The sequence below is a fragment of the Diceros bicornis genome, chromosome 33 (assembly GCF_020826845.1).
Source record: "Diceros bicornis minor isolate mBicDic1 chromosome 33, mDicBic1.mat.cur, whole genome shotgun sequence".
In the NCBI taxonomy this organism is placed as follows: Eukaryota; Metazoa; Chordata; class Mammalia; order Perissodactyla; family Rhinocerotidae; genus Diceros; species Diceros bicornis.
This window is the reverse complement of record NC_080772.1, coordinates 24642342-24656638: the sequence shown is the minus strand read 5'-3', so window position 1 is coordinate 24656638 and position 14297 is coordinate 24642342.

The window sequence follows — 14297 nt, the reverse complement described above, 5'->3', positions numbered from 1 at the left end:
CAAAGACATCCTAAAAATTTACTAATTCCAGAAGAGAATGATGAAGCTAAGCCCTTCCTTTCCACTACAGAGCTGAGATGTTAGGAATGCAGCTGTTTTTTGTATTTTTAAAAAAATTTTTCCTAAGGCTACTTCCAGTTGAATAGCCTATCATTTGCGTAACGTGGTGGCTCCTCGATGGATGTGAACACACAGCCAAAAGCCTGCCCACCAGCCTGGGCCTGCTGGTATCTCAAGTGGTCCCTGTAGCACAGACGAGCCGTGTCACACATCTACCAAACCTTCCATGGAGTCAGTCCTGCTTTGTGTACGTTTCCGAGACCGGCTCTCAGCTGTCTCCTTTAACCTGTTCCTCGAGTAATTGGGCTGTCACTTGGCTGTGCTTCCTGGGGAGAAGTGATTTCATTTTGTATCCGATGTAATTAGACAGCGAATGAGGACCTGCTCTTGGGGGTCTCCTACCTCTCGGCCCTGTAACCTTTCTCTGGTATCCGTTCTTAAATGCCCTGTTATTAGCAGCCAAGTCATGAAATGGAAAATAACCTTAATCTCTTTCTTAAGAGGAAAGGGGAAAATATTACTGAAATGGAAAAAATTATAGAGGAAGAGCTTCAAATGTTTCCAACGTTTGAGAAATTCAGATCACGGCAAAGTGGAGAATATTTGTATTATTTTTTACATTAAAAAAGTTTAAAAATAGGGGCCAGTGGGTTCGGATCCTGGGCGTGGACCTACACACTGCTCATCAAGCCATGCTGTGGCGGTGTCCCATATACAAAATAGAGGAAGATGGGCACAGATGTTAGCTCAGGGCTCATCTTCTGCAAGCAAAAAGAGGAGGATTGGCAATGGATGTTAGCTCAGGGCCAATCTTCCTCACCAAAAAAAAAAAAAAAAGAGTGCAAAAATTAATTAAGTCTGTAAGATTTTGAAAGAAATTTCTATCCAGAGACCATGAAGACTGGACCTTTAGCAGTGTTTTTCAGCAGCCTAGATCCATGATAATAGTGTGTGATTGAAAAAAGGGATAATAAGTTTTCAAAGATACTAGACTTCACACTGTGTTTGGGTTTGAGTTGGCTATAGGACTTTCTTATTTTTATTACACATTGCAAAATTGGCATAGAGAAAAACTAGACCCAGGGGCCGGAATAATTTTCTCTAATAAACAAATAATTCCACACAATTATGAATCAGATTAACAGTTAATTTATAATTTAAGTGAGCAAATTCCAGTCCATAAAACAAATGTACTCTATAGATTAAATAAACAATTCACTGTTTTACACGCTTTGAGATTAAAGTTTACATTCCAGAAAATTTGTATTTAACTTTTAAGACCATCCTAGAAAGGCAAGCCCATGAAGCACTTTTGAATATCTCAGGAAGCTACTTGTTTCTTATAAGAAACATACCAGTGGTCATGGTCTATATAACTCAAATATAAATAAGACATTTTCCCTCCTGTCTGATTCCTCTGTGCTTTATAGTACTGAGTTACTGGAATGAAATGTTTCTCAGCCCACCTCTCTATTAATGACTAGTACTTGACGTGACAGGATTTTGCCCCCAAGATAGCAAATTGATTCTATAATTTCTTTTAATTTTAACCTAGACAGAATCAGTGTTTACATCTCTATTTTACTATTACCTTATTTACTAAACTGTTATATTTGACAGTTATATTTTTCCACTACAAAAATGATCCTTCTTCCCTTTGTTTCTCCCATTTTTCTTCCATTTCTCCCTCCTTCCCTCCCTTCCTTCCTTCCTCCTTTCCTTCTTCTGCCTTTCCTTCAACGCATATTTTTTGAGCACCTACTCTGTCATATAATGGATTAGATGTTGGGGATTAAAAGATAACTCAGACAGTTTCTCACAGAGGAGGCAAGTACAGTGGGGAAAGAAAATAATAAAAAATCATGCGCAAACAGAAAATCTTAAAACAGTGAAAGTGCAGCAACTGAGGGATATACAGGGAGCACAGAAAAAAAGGCACATCCCCAGAAGAAAGGCGGGTTGAAAATCAATCCGGGACCGCCTCCTAGTGAAGTGAAGCCCTCCGCCAGCAGGTGAAGGTGGGTGTGTAGGGGGAAGAGTGCTCAACGCTCTCTGGTCAATGAGCACAGGACAAGCAAAGGGACAGAAGTCTGAAACAGCAGAGCAAGGTCAGGGAATAAAAGCAGGTCAATGTTTCTAGACAGCAAAGTGTGAGGCAGGGAAGCGCAGAAGAGGAGGTTAGGGAATTTTTCACCGGATCATGGAGAAATCTCTGTGCCATATTAAAGAGCTTGGATTTGATTCAACAAGGAAAGAGAACAGACTTGTGGGGTCCAGGATTAAAGACAAACCGATTAAGAGACAATCACGCTGGTCCAAGAGAGGCAAGAGAAAGTGAGGGCCCAAACTCTGTGGGTGAGGAGGGAATAGAGACCAGAAGTAAACAGACTTGTTATGGAATTCTTTTTAAAGAGAAGTTTGAAGCTTGATGGACTCTTGTTTGAATTGAGTTTATTGGTAAAAGGGCTTCATATAAAGATGCCCCCACATTTTGCGGAAGCAGCTTCTGAGGGTGCAGTGCAAGACCGCACCACCATTCTCCCTGGGATTGTTCCAGCCTGCCGGAGACTGGATGCTTCCAGCCCACGCACTGCAGAACACTCTGCAGCCGCCTCCCTCGAGGCCCGGGCTCCGTCTGTGTGGGAGGCTCTGTTCGTTTCATGTCACCTGGAGAGAGCGGTCACAAAGGCGAGGCTCTCTGGAGGCCTTTTGTTGGTTTGTTTTGACTGTGTGTGTCGAACACCAAGCAAGTGACACCCTTGGTTGAACTTATATTCCCAGTTCCCGCTGAACATCTGCTCTCGAGTAAAGAATACTGTTTGGATCCAAAATCAAAGCAAAACAAAAATCCACGTTAAGGAGAGGAATCTTGTACTTCCTTTTGCAAAGTCCTTTCCCCTTTTTATTGATCTCTAAAGTCTCCTGTAACCTCAGGGCTTACAGTGAATATCTCCATCTCGGACTCACCTTTTCAAAGGAATTTGCCACTTCATCCAGCAATCTGTGAGATGTTCAGTACAAAAGGTTGAGAAGCACTGCCCTAACGGCCACCCAGAGAACATTGTAATTGTTCCAAATGGCCGGTTCTTAGGAGTTTCCCCATGCCTGAGACAGGGCATGACACTGCATTCCAATCCAAAAAATTCTAACTTAAAATATTTAGCCTAGGCCTCGTGGATCAGGAAAACAGTTTGGCTCTTCTCAGCCTGATCCTCAAACAAGTGATCCAACCACAAATGCGGTGAATCAAGCTTGTTCTGTCAACTTACTGGCTTTTGCAGGTTCCCTGTCTAATTTCCCATTTCTGAGAGTCACACCACCATACTACTGCTGTGAAATGTCTGAGCTGCCCTCCTCAGCGCCTGCTTTGCCCACACATCTAGTCACTACGGCCCGGTGGGAAGAAAACTGAACGCCAACTGTAGAGATTTAGGTTCCAGACCTGGCTTTCCTACTGCTGAGCTTGGTTCAAGGTAGGCACAGAGATGTTGCATAACTTGCCCAAAGAGGCAAGGCTGGGATTTGAACTTAAGCAGGCTGGCACTGTGCTCTTACCTGCCTCACTACACTGTCCTCCCCTGGGGGCGCCATTTTCCCTGATAACCCACAAGGTTGTGATCGCACATAAATGAGAAAAGTATGTTAGTTTCCCAATTCTTGAATGTATTAAGCCAGATTACAGGGTTATTTTCTTTGATTACTTAGAGAGATTTATTCTATAATTAAACTGCTGTGATAGCCTCTTACCTGGCTTCACAGCCCCCACTCTCTCTCCTCTTCATACAATCCTGCACGGCCCCACTCCCATAATCCTCCTGGAGAACCACCACCATCACGTGTTGCACTGGAAAGAGTACTGGAGGAGAAATCAGAAGTTTCAGATGCCAGCCCTAGCTTTTCCAGGTTTTCCCAAATTGTATGATCTTATGCAGTTCATTTAGCACTAGGTTGGTACCAAGAGCCAACTGAGAAAAGTTGGCTTCCAAGCGATGGGGAACAGTGGATGGTTTTGAGTAGGAGACTGTTATAGAATCAAATGGTCAAGTTGGGAAAGACATTTGAGGTCATCCAAACCAGAGTTGTCAGATACGTATGCCATGTTTCTGCATCTATAAAATTAGGGGGTTGGTCTAGATTTAGGGATGGAAAATAGGTCTATTTCCCAAGCAATTTGATCAACATCAGTTACCCAGAACACTGGGTTGAGAAGGATTCTGAGGCTTCTTGTGAGCTCAGCAAGAAAGAGCAATGTCAGCCTTGTGTGTGGAAGGAGGCAGTGATGGTGCCATGCCATGTATTTGCTGTTGCTAGTTTGGATGATCTCAAAGGTCTTTCCTAGCTTGACCATTCAATTCTATATTAATCTCCCACTCAAAAAATCCATTGTTCTCCATTGCTTAAAAACCAACTTTTCTCAGTCTGGACTTTTTTTTCCTGAGTTTTTCCTCCCTGTTTTATCAAGCTATGATTGACATACAGCACTGTAAAAGTTTAAGGTGTACAGCATAATGATTTGACCTACATATATTGTGAAATTATTACCACAATAACTTTAGCTAGCATCATCTCATATAGATACAAAAATGAGAAAAAAAATTTTTTTTCCTTTTGATGAGAACTCAGGATTTACTCTCTTAACAACTTTGAAATATACCTTATAGCAGTGGTAACTATAGTCATCATGTTGTACATTACATCCCAGTACTTCTTTATCTTATAACTGGAAGTTTGCATCTTTTGACCATCTTCATCCACTTTTCCCACCCCCTACCCCCTGCCTCTGGTAACCACAAATCTGATCTCTTTTTCTATGAGTTTGATTTTTTGTTTTTTGGTTTTTTTAGATTCTACGTATAAGTGAGATCATACAGTATTTGTCTCTTTCTGACTGCTTCCACTTGGCATAATGCTTTCAAGGTCCATCCACATTGTTGCAAATGGCTGGATTTCCTCCTTTTCGTGGCTGAATAATATTCCATTGTATATACAGTCATGCATTGCTTAACGATGGCGATTTTGTCATTGTGTGAACATCATAGAGTGTACTTACACAAACCTAGATGGTATAGCCTACTACACACCTAGGCCATATGGTACTAATCTTATGAGACCACCGTCGCATATGTGGTCTGTCATTGACTGAAACATCGTTATGCAGCATGTGACTGTATATACCACAACTTCTCTATCCATTTGTCCATCAATGGGCACTTAGGTTGTTTCCATGTCTATTGTAAATAATGCTTCTCTGACCATATGGGCGCAGATATCTGTTTGACATAGTGTTTTTGTTTCCTTTGGATATATTCCCAGATGTAGAGTTGCTGGATCCTCAGTCTGGATTTTAATACCAACCTGAATTCAATTATTCCTGACGATTCTCCAATATGAACCTCCTGACTCTGTTTGCTAATGCCAGACGAGCAGAGAAAGTGGTTCTTGAAAATGAGGTGATTCACAAGGTGAATAATTCTTGGGCAAATGTTCAGGAGCTGATTTATCATCTATGTGAAAATAATAGAAAACAATGAACTGAAATCAAAATTCATTTTATATATGGCATTATGTATGTAGTACGGTGTTATCTATTCATGATATGATATGTAGATACGGTAGATTTGGAAAAGGAGTTTAAACAATTAAATAGCATGAAGACACAGAACTGGGTTTGTTTCCCTTCCAAATGTTTTATTTTATCATGATACAGTGTTTATTGATTCAAGACAGTAATGGCAGAGAAAGAGGATCGGCTTTGGAGTCAAATTTCCTGGATTAGTTCCACTGTTTACCGTTCTCGGGCCAAGTGACTCAGTTTCCCCACCTGTAATGCACCTGCCACTTAGGGCTGCCGGAATGACTGAGTGGGTCAAGATACCTAGGGTAGTTGGAAAAGCATCTGGCTCATGTTAAGGTGAATGTTATATGGCCTTAGTGGAATGGTACAGAGAAGATGGCACTTTTTACTCAATGACAAATCTTGCTGTGACCACACAGAGAGCATCATGGGGGTGTAGAGGTCAGGCCGTTCCACAGCCCATCAGTATCCACGAAGTTGACTTGGTGTTCTGTCTGAGCTGCATCGTAAGTTAACCCCTCTGGGATGCTGCCCTGTGCTCAAACCTTACGAACAGGCTTAAGAATTTGTGGAAAGACTTTTTCTTCTTCTTTTATTGGTGTGTATAGAGACCATCTGAATACTGTCTTATTTACAGTCATCTGTCATAGGCTTAAGGACTGAAATTGCTCCACTTTTCCCTTTTTTAGATCAAACAGCCCCAGTTTTTTGCATAATTCCGCCTGGATCTCATCTTCCACCTGTTGTGACTAGGGCTGCGTTCTTGGAAGTATGTTCCCTGAACATCATGTGAAAAAGTATTCTGTGGGTAATTGGAGAAATTCTGTTCTGATTGTTTTCTGTGGCCACTCAGATCCTTTCATACCCTCAAGTATGTTATGAATCTTCTAAAGGTGGGTCTAGTATGCAATGCTTAACACTTAGAAGTTTGAATCTTTATTTTATTTTTAATTACATTAAAAAATTTTAAGCAGTATCGACCAATGCTTTACTGTGAAAATGTCTTCCAGGTTCTCACATCCTGTCTCCAGATTTTGTAACATATTATTTTTACTTTGTTAGACAGAGTTCATAATATGAACTTTTATATTCCATTTTGCAACCCCAAAATACCCCGAATACTTGTCTTAATTCCATACTTAAATGGAGCAAAGTTCAACAATAGTCCTTTTGTTACAGTTTCTCCATTTCTCTGTTCTTTATTTCATCTTTCAGATACTTGAATTTCATCAAACAGATTTTTTTTAATTGATGTTTTAATAGTTTTTAACATTGTGAAATTTGGGGTTGTACATCATTGTTTGTCCATCACCATATATATGTCTCCCTTCACCCCTTGTGCCCATGCCCCACCCCCACCCCCATAGCCCCTGGTAACCACAATACAGTTTTCTCTGTCCATGTGCTGGTTTATATTCCACATATGAGTGAGATCATACAGTGTTTGTCTTTCTCCTTCTGGCTTACTTCACTTAACATAATACCCTCCAGGCCCATCCATGTTGTTGCAAATGGGACGATTTTGTTTTTTTTTTTATGGCTGAGTAGTATTCCATTGTATATATATACCACATCTTCTTGATCCAATCATCAGTCGAGGGACACTTAGGTTGCTTCCACTTTTTGGCTATAGTGAATAATTCTGCAATGAACATAGGGGCGCATAGGCCTCTTTGGATTGTTGATTTCAGGTTCGTTGGATAGATTCCCAGCAGTGGGATAGCTGGATCATAGGGCATCTCTATTTTTAATTCTTTGAGGAATCTCCATACCGTTTTCCATAGAGGCTGCACCAGTTTGCATTCCCACCAGCTGTGTATGAGGGTTCCTGTTTCTCCACAGCCTCTCCAACGTTTGTTGTTTTTTGTCTTGGTGATTATAGCCATTCTAATGGGCGTGAGGTGATATCTTTTAGTGTTGTTTTGATTTGCACTTCCCTGATGATTAATGATGTTGAACATTTTTCATGTGCCTATTGGCCATCTGTATATCTTCTTTGGAGAAGTGTCTGTTCATTTCCTCTGCCCATTTTTTGATCAGGTTGTTTGTTTTTTTGTTGTTCAGTTGTGTGAGTTCTTTATATATTATGGAGATCAACCCCTTGTCAGATATATGTTTTGCGAATACTCTCTCCCAGCTGGTGGGTTGTCTGTTCATCTTGATTCTGGTTTCGTCAAACCGATTTTTTTAAAGAAGGGATTATAAAAATATTTATTGAATTATTTCCTGTTGAGATCATCCCCTATTTGTTCTCTTTTAAAAAATATATTTTTTTATTGAGATAAAATCGACATATATGACATTATATTAGTTTCAGGTGTACACATGATGATTTGATATATGTATATATTCCATAATGATCCCACAATAAGTCTAGTTAACATTCATCACCACACATAGTTACAAATTTATTTTCTTGTGCTGAGAACTTTTAAGATTTAAATAAATAAAAATATTTATTTTAAAATATATTTATTTTCTTTTAAAAATATTTTTATTTATGTAATTTAAAAAATACTTGGTCATGGGGGCCGGCCCGGTGGCGCAAACGGTTGGGTGCGCGCGCTCCGCTGCGGCGGCCCGGGGTTCGCTGGTTCGGATCCCGGGCGAGCACCGACGCACTGCTTGGTGAGCCATGCTGTGGTGGCGTCCCATATAAAGTGGAGGAAGATGGGCACCGATGTTAGCCCAGGGCCGTCTTCCTCAGCAAAAAAAGAGGAGGATTGGCGGATGTTAGCTCAGGGCTGATCTCCTCACAAAAAAAAAAAAAAAAAATACTTGGTCATGGCAAAAATTCAGAAAATATGAAATGGCATTCGGTGAAAACTTCTTTTCTGTGTTCTTTGTTCAACATCTTTTTTTCAGTTAACTTTACATCATAGGGATTGTTTCTCAGAACATAGCTCCTCATTCTTTCAAGCCTGAGTACTTTACTATTGCATGGAAGGAACATAAATTTATTTCTTACATTTATTTTTAAATATAATCTGACTAGATACAATATTCTTGAATCACATTTTGCCTCAGAATTTCACAGACACTGTTTAATTATCTTTTACTATTAGATGTGGTTTTAGAGAAATTTGAGAATTATCTAGTTTTTCCCCCTTGTAGGTAGTTTTGTTTTTCTCCCTGGGTGTCTAGAGATTTTTTTTTTTTTAATTTTTGAGTTTCAATGATGTAACCAGAGTATATCTCATTTTGATTGTTTGATATGAATTTTTCCCGGCATATGGTGTGAACTTTTGACCTGCAAACTCAGTTTATCCTTCCATTCAGGAAAATTTCCCCATATTCTATCTCAGAATACTTTTCTGATCCATTTATTGGGCCATCTAGTTCAGGAATACCAATTATTCATATGTTAGAACATCTTTGTCTTCAATAGTTATCATATTCTAATTACTTTCATCTCTTTGTATTTTTTCTGTATTCTTAGTGTTTATATCTCAGTCTTCTCCTCGCCAGCAATACAAATTTTAGTCATATATACCTAAAATGGATATCTATTAAACTCCTACTGTATTATAATATTGTGCTAGATGCTCCACCATTGTGCAGCTGTCTGATCTTAGACACATTTTTACCCTCTCCAAGTCAAAGCTTAAGTCCAAAGAATGCAGTCCAGTCTGACACCTTGTCACCTTAGCCCAGTGAGACCCTTGTTGAACTTTTGACCTTCAGAACTATAAGATAAGAAATTTGTATTATTTTAAGCCACTAAGCTTGTGATAATTTGTTATGGTAGTGATAGAATACACACTTTGATATCATAAGTGGGGTGCTGCTGTGACAAATACATGAAAATGTAGAAGTGGCTTTGGAGTTGGACAATGGTCGAGTCTGAGAGAATTTTGAAGAGCATGAAGAAAAAGTCTAGATTGACTTGAACAGATTGCTGGTAAAAATTTAGATATTAATGGCTCTGCTAGTGAGGACTTAGAAGGAAGTGAGGAACATGGCAGAGAAAACATAAATTGCCCTAGAGACTACCTTAATCACAGAGCACGGACCGCTAGTAGAAATATGGATGTTCAAGGTGCCATTGGTGAGGCTCAGAGGAATAAAGAACATGTTATTGGAAACTAGAGGAAAGGGAATCTTTGTCATATAGTGGCAGAAAGCTTAGCGGAATTGTGTCTTGCAATTATTTGGAAAGCAGTAGTGGTAAGTGATAATATTAGCTAGTAGGCTGAGATTTCCAAGGAAAGTGTTGAAGGTGTGGCTTAGTTTCGCTACTTAAAGTAAAATGTGAGAGGGATGAGATAAATTGAGGGAAGAACAGTTAAACCAAAAAAAAAATAAAACACAGGACTTGATGATTTGGGGAATTCCCAGTTTATCCAGATTGCTAAAGATGCTAAAATTAAGAGATTTGCTGTCAGGAAAGCATGCTATAGAGGAAAAGCTGAGGCTATGGCTGAATAACATTTTAATAATACCTCAGAAAGACTAAAAATTCAGGATATTGGGTCACAAAATTCTCTTTGTAGATGAAGAGTAGGGCTCATAGATCTTATCAGTCATCTCAGCAGAAGCCAAAAATAGAGATGAGGTTATCAAGGGAAGATCTTTGCGGGATCTTCTTGTCTAATGAAGTGAATCACCATGACTTACATGGAAGACCCACAAGGTTCCTGAGAATTATATACCAGCTGAAACACTTCCAGCTTGGATTAAAAGAGACAGAGAGATTACAAAATGAAAGAAGCCTGTTGATCCTCCAGAATTCAGGAAACAGGCTGATAAAGCTATTCAGCTACAAACACATGCTACCTTTGATGAAAAATGAAGGCTGACCCAGAGAGCAGAGCAGTGAGCCACAAACAGTTACTCCAAGGTCTTGAAACCAAGTGGAGTTTGCTCATCCAGATTTTGAAATTGCTTAAGATCAATGATCTCTTTTTTCCTTCCTTTTCTCATGTTTTGAACGAGACTGTCTATAACAGTTATCCTATGCCTGTCCCACTATTGTATTTTAAGAACAAATAACTTGTTTCTTTAGTTTCACAGGCCCGCAGATGGAAAGAAATTGTGCTCCACGATGGGTTATACCCAGAGGCTCATCCATACCTTATTTAGATGATTTAGATGATGAGATTTTGGACTTTGAGTTGATGCTGTAACACATTGAGACTTTTGGGGACCTGGGGTGCAGTTATTGCATTCTACATGAAGGACTGGCATGGAACTTTGGGGGCCAGAGAGGGTAGAGTGTGGTAGGTAGAATAATCCCTTCCTTTCCCCCCAGATATCCACATCCTAATCCTGGAACCTGTGAATATGTTATGTGGCAGGGCAAAAGAGAATTAAGGTTGCAGGTGCAACTAAGGTTGTTGACTAGCTGACTTTGAGATGAGAGATTCATCTGGATTGTCTGGGTAGGCTCAATCTAATCACATGAGTCTTTAAAAGAGGAAGAAGGGTCAGAGAACCTGAGACGGCAGTGTGAAAAGGACTGGACCCGCTGTTCTTGGCTTTGAAAATGGAGGAAGGGGCCATGAGCCACGGAATGCAGGCAGCCTACAGGAGCTGGAAAAGGCAAGGGAACGGTTTCTCCCCTAGAGCCTCCAGAAAGAAATGCAGCCCTGACAATACCTTCATTTCAACCCGGTGAGACCATGTCAGACTCTGACCTATAGAACTACAAGATAACACGTTAGTGTTGCTTTAAGCCACTAAGTTACTGGTAATTTGTTACAGCAGTGATAGAAAAAGAATATCTTTAGTGTGCATCAGAAATGCCTGGAAGGCTTATTAAAGTACAGATTGTTAGACCTTATCCCCCAAAGTTTCTGACTCAGTAGGTCTGGGGTGGGGCCTAAGAATTTGCATTTCCAGCAAGTTCCCAGGAGATGCTGCTGCTGCTGGACCGGGGCCCACACTTTGACAAGCTACACTGTCTCTCATAGGACCTCTAAACTGCAGCAGGTCATTCAGCTTCTTAAGTGTCCCATTTTATTTATTTGAGTGTTCTTTGTATCCTTTGGCTTGAGAAATCCAGAAGTGACATGGGGACTTGAAGGTATGGGTATAATGAAGCAGTTATCACCGGAGCATGCACACAGCAGTTTGTAAAAGTCCCTTTTAGTCCCTGTACCACGGGTTTGGGGAAAGGCCCATACCAGAGAGATCAGTAGCAGCCCATTCAAGAATTTAATTAGAGAAAATGACATCTGTCTGTTTTACGCTTTTCATGGTACAGAGCCGCATCCGGCAGCCCCATCACTCAGCATGGCGGGGATCCTTGGCATGGAGCTAAACGGAACAGTGACTTCAGAATGACAACGTTGGTCTTGATTTTAAACCAAGCTCAGGAATTACTGTGTTCTCAGGTTTCACTGCATGTCTGGTATTGCACGAATTCTTCAGGTTTTCTTGCTCTAAGTGGGCCTTTTTAAACTCAAAAATACTTCTACATGCTGAATGGAGTCTCTGACCCAATGCCAACACAACAAGGAGTGACTGACTAGATTTCTTCTTGTGGTTGAGCATCCTCGACCTCACTCTGAGAGCTTCCCTCACTTCCCTCACTCTTGGGAAGAATAGACGATTGTACTCTGTATTATTTTTCAAAGCACATTCACATCTTTCATCTCATCCTGTCTGTCACAAATATTAATGACAGAGCCAGGAAGAGGATCCAGGTTTCCTGAAACTCAGCCCCATGTTCTGCCCTCATGCTTTTATCTAGGTCTCTAGATCAAGGCCTAGAATGCTCTTCCGTCAACAGGGGAGACATAGCTAGAGAGACAGACACACAGAGAGAGACAAACACAGAGAGAGAGCCAGAGAGATAGAGTCAGAGAAAGAGAGACAGAGAAAGGGAGAGACAGACAGAGACAGAGAGAGAGAGAACAAAAGGAGTGAAGGAGGAGAAAGAACTAGAAAACAGAGAAGGATAAGGAAAGGAAGAAAAGAGAAAGAAAGCCCAAAGGAAATAGACTCTGAAACCCCTAAAGGACGATCGGGAACCACATCCTCCCATGTCAGTGAAGGGATTAATAGTCTAGTTCCCTTGGGACAGAAACATCATCCTAAGCCTGAGGGAAGTGGCAGGGTGGGGGGGGGTGTCCCAGAGTGGTTAGCATTACGGATCATAGTTGTCATCTCCTTCCCTCCCCTAAGTGAGAGCAGCTTGGCTCAGAGTCTCTCCCCTGCGTCCGCTTCTCTCCTGGCTGACAAGATCTGAGACACCCAGGTCTGCTGACCTTACACCTGTACACTGGTCTACAGGCTGCGATCAGGGTTACAGTGGGGACGGGCAGCTAGGAAATGACACGGACAGACTGCCCATCACTTGGCTCTCAGGAGTCCCACAAAGCCCCAGGGTTATTCGTGGTCAGACCAGGTAAAGACAGGATAGAACAGAAACAACCCTTCTCATTTTTTTCAGTGTCATCTTGACTGTTATAGGAGTTAGATCATGACATCTTTCCACAGGGAATGCAGGTCAATGTAACACTACTTGAATGGTGAAATGATACTTTTCAGAACATAAAATAAGACCAATTATGTAAGTATGCTGTAACAACGGTCAGTACAGCCAGGTGTGGGTGCAGGGAATGGAGAAGTGGTAATGTCGGTCGGGTGACATGGATGCACTATGCTTTGTTTTGACTCTTACCACCCGGAACCATCTCACTTTGTTCAAGGACCTCTTATTCCTCATCTGTACTCATCCTATTCTCTGTACCCACAAAGGTGTCTCTTGAGGGTATCGGGCCCCTGGCACAGCAGCTGGCACACTGCAGGTGCCCAATGAATGAGTTGGGGAATGCATGGGACAGGGAGCTTCTGCTCCTGGGAAGGGCTAGAGCAGGGGGCCCTTGACTGTTTATTTGGTGGAACCTGAGGGGTCATGGATCAGATGGATGGTTAGACTCCATGACTCTAAGATGCCTCCAAACTCTGAAATTCTATAATTCTTATGTATTTAGAAAACTTCAGAAATGCCAATATCTGCATCTGAAAGGACATTTATTAAAGATTTATGGTATATTTGTTTGTCAGAGAGTTATAAGGAGCACCATCATTTGTCTTAACATAGTTCCAAATTTTTTATTTTCTTATTCACTTAAATTCTATTTTGATACCACAATTGGAAACCATAATCTTTGATGACTCTTACTATTGTCATATCTTATTTCACGAAATTGAAAGGGCACTTTTTTAGAATTCCAAAAGAAAGTTAACTACTTCAAATGGAGTGAATATCAGTAAAACATAAATTGCCTCTGCTCAAGGTATGTAGTATAAAGGATCAAACCTCGGGTCTTTCAAATCTTTCCACAATATCACCTATCAATGCATAAGCCCTGAGGGAGAATAGGAAGCTTAATAAATGTTTTCCCACGGTGATAATGTGTGGTTGTAAGCAAAGGGAAAAAAAAATAGTCTGAAATTCTACAGGTGAGGAAAAGAGAAAAAGATGAAAAGGAGCAAATGTCATTACTATGAAATAAAAGAAAAATGAAAAATATTTGACTTCTAACCACCATCATTGCTTTGTGGAAAACAAAAAACCCAAATATCCAGTGTCACCAATCTTTGCAAGATTTGCCAGGTTCTGTGTTCTTGAGGAAGAGAGCTAGGGACTTGGTAAGAGTGTAGCACACTGCAGAAACTTAATTCTCACTAAAGCAAAAGGGAGCCAGGCTTG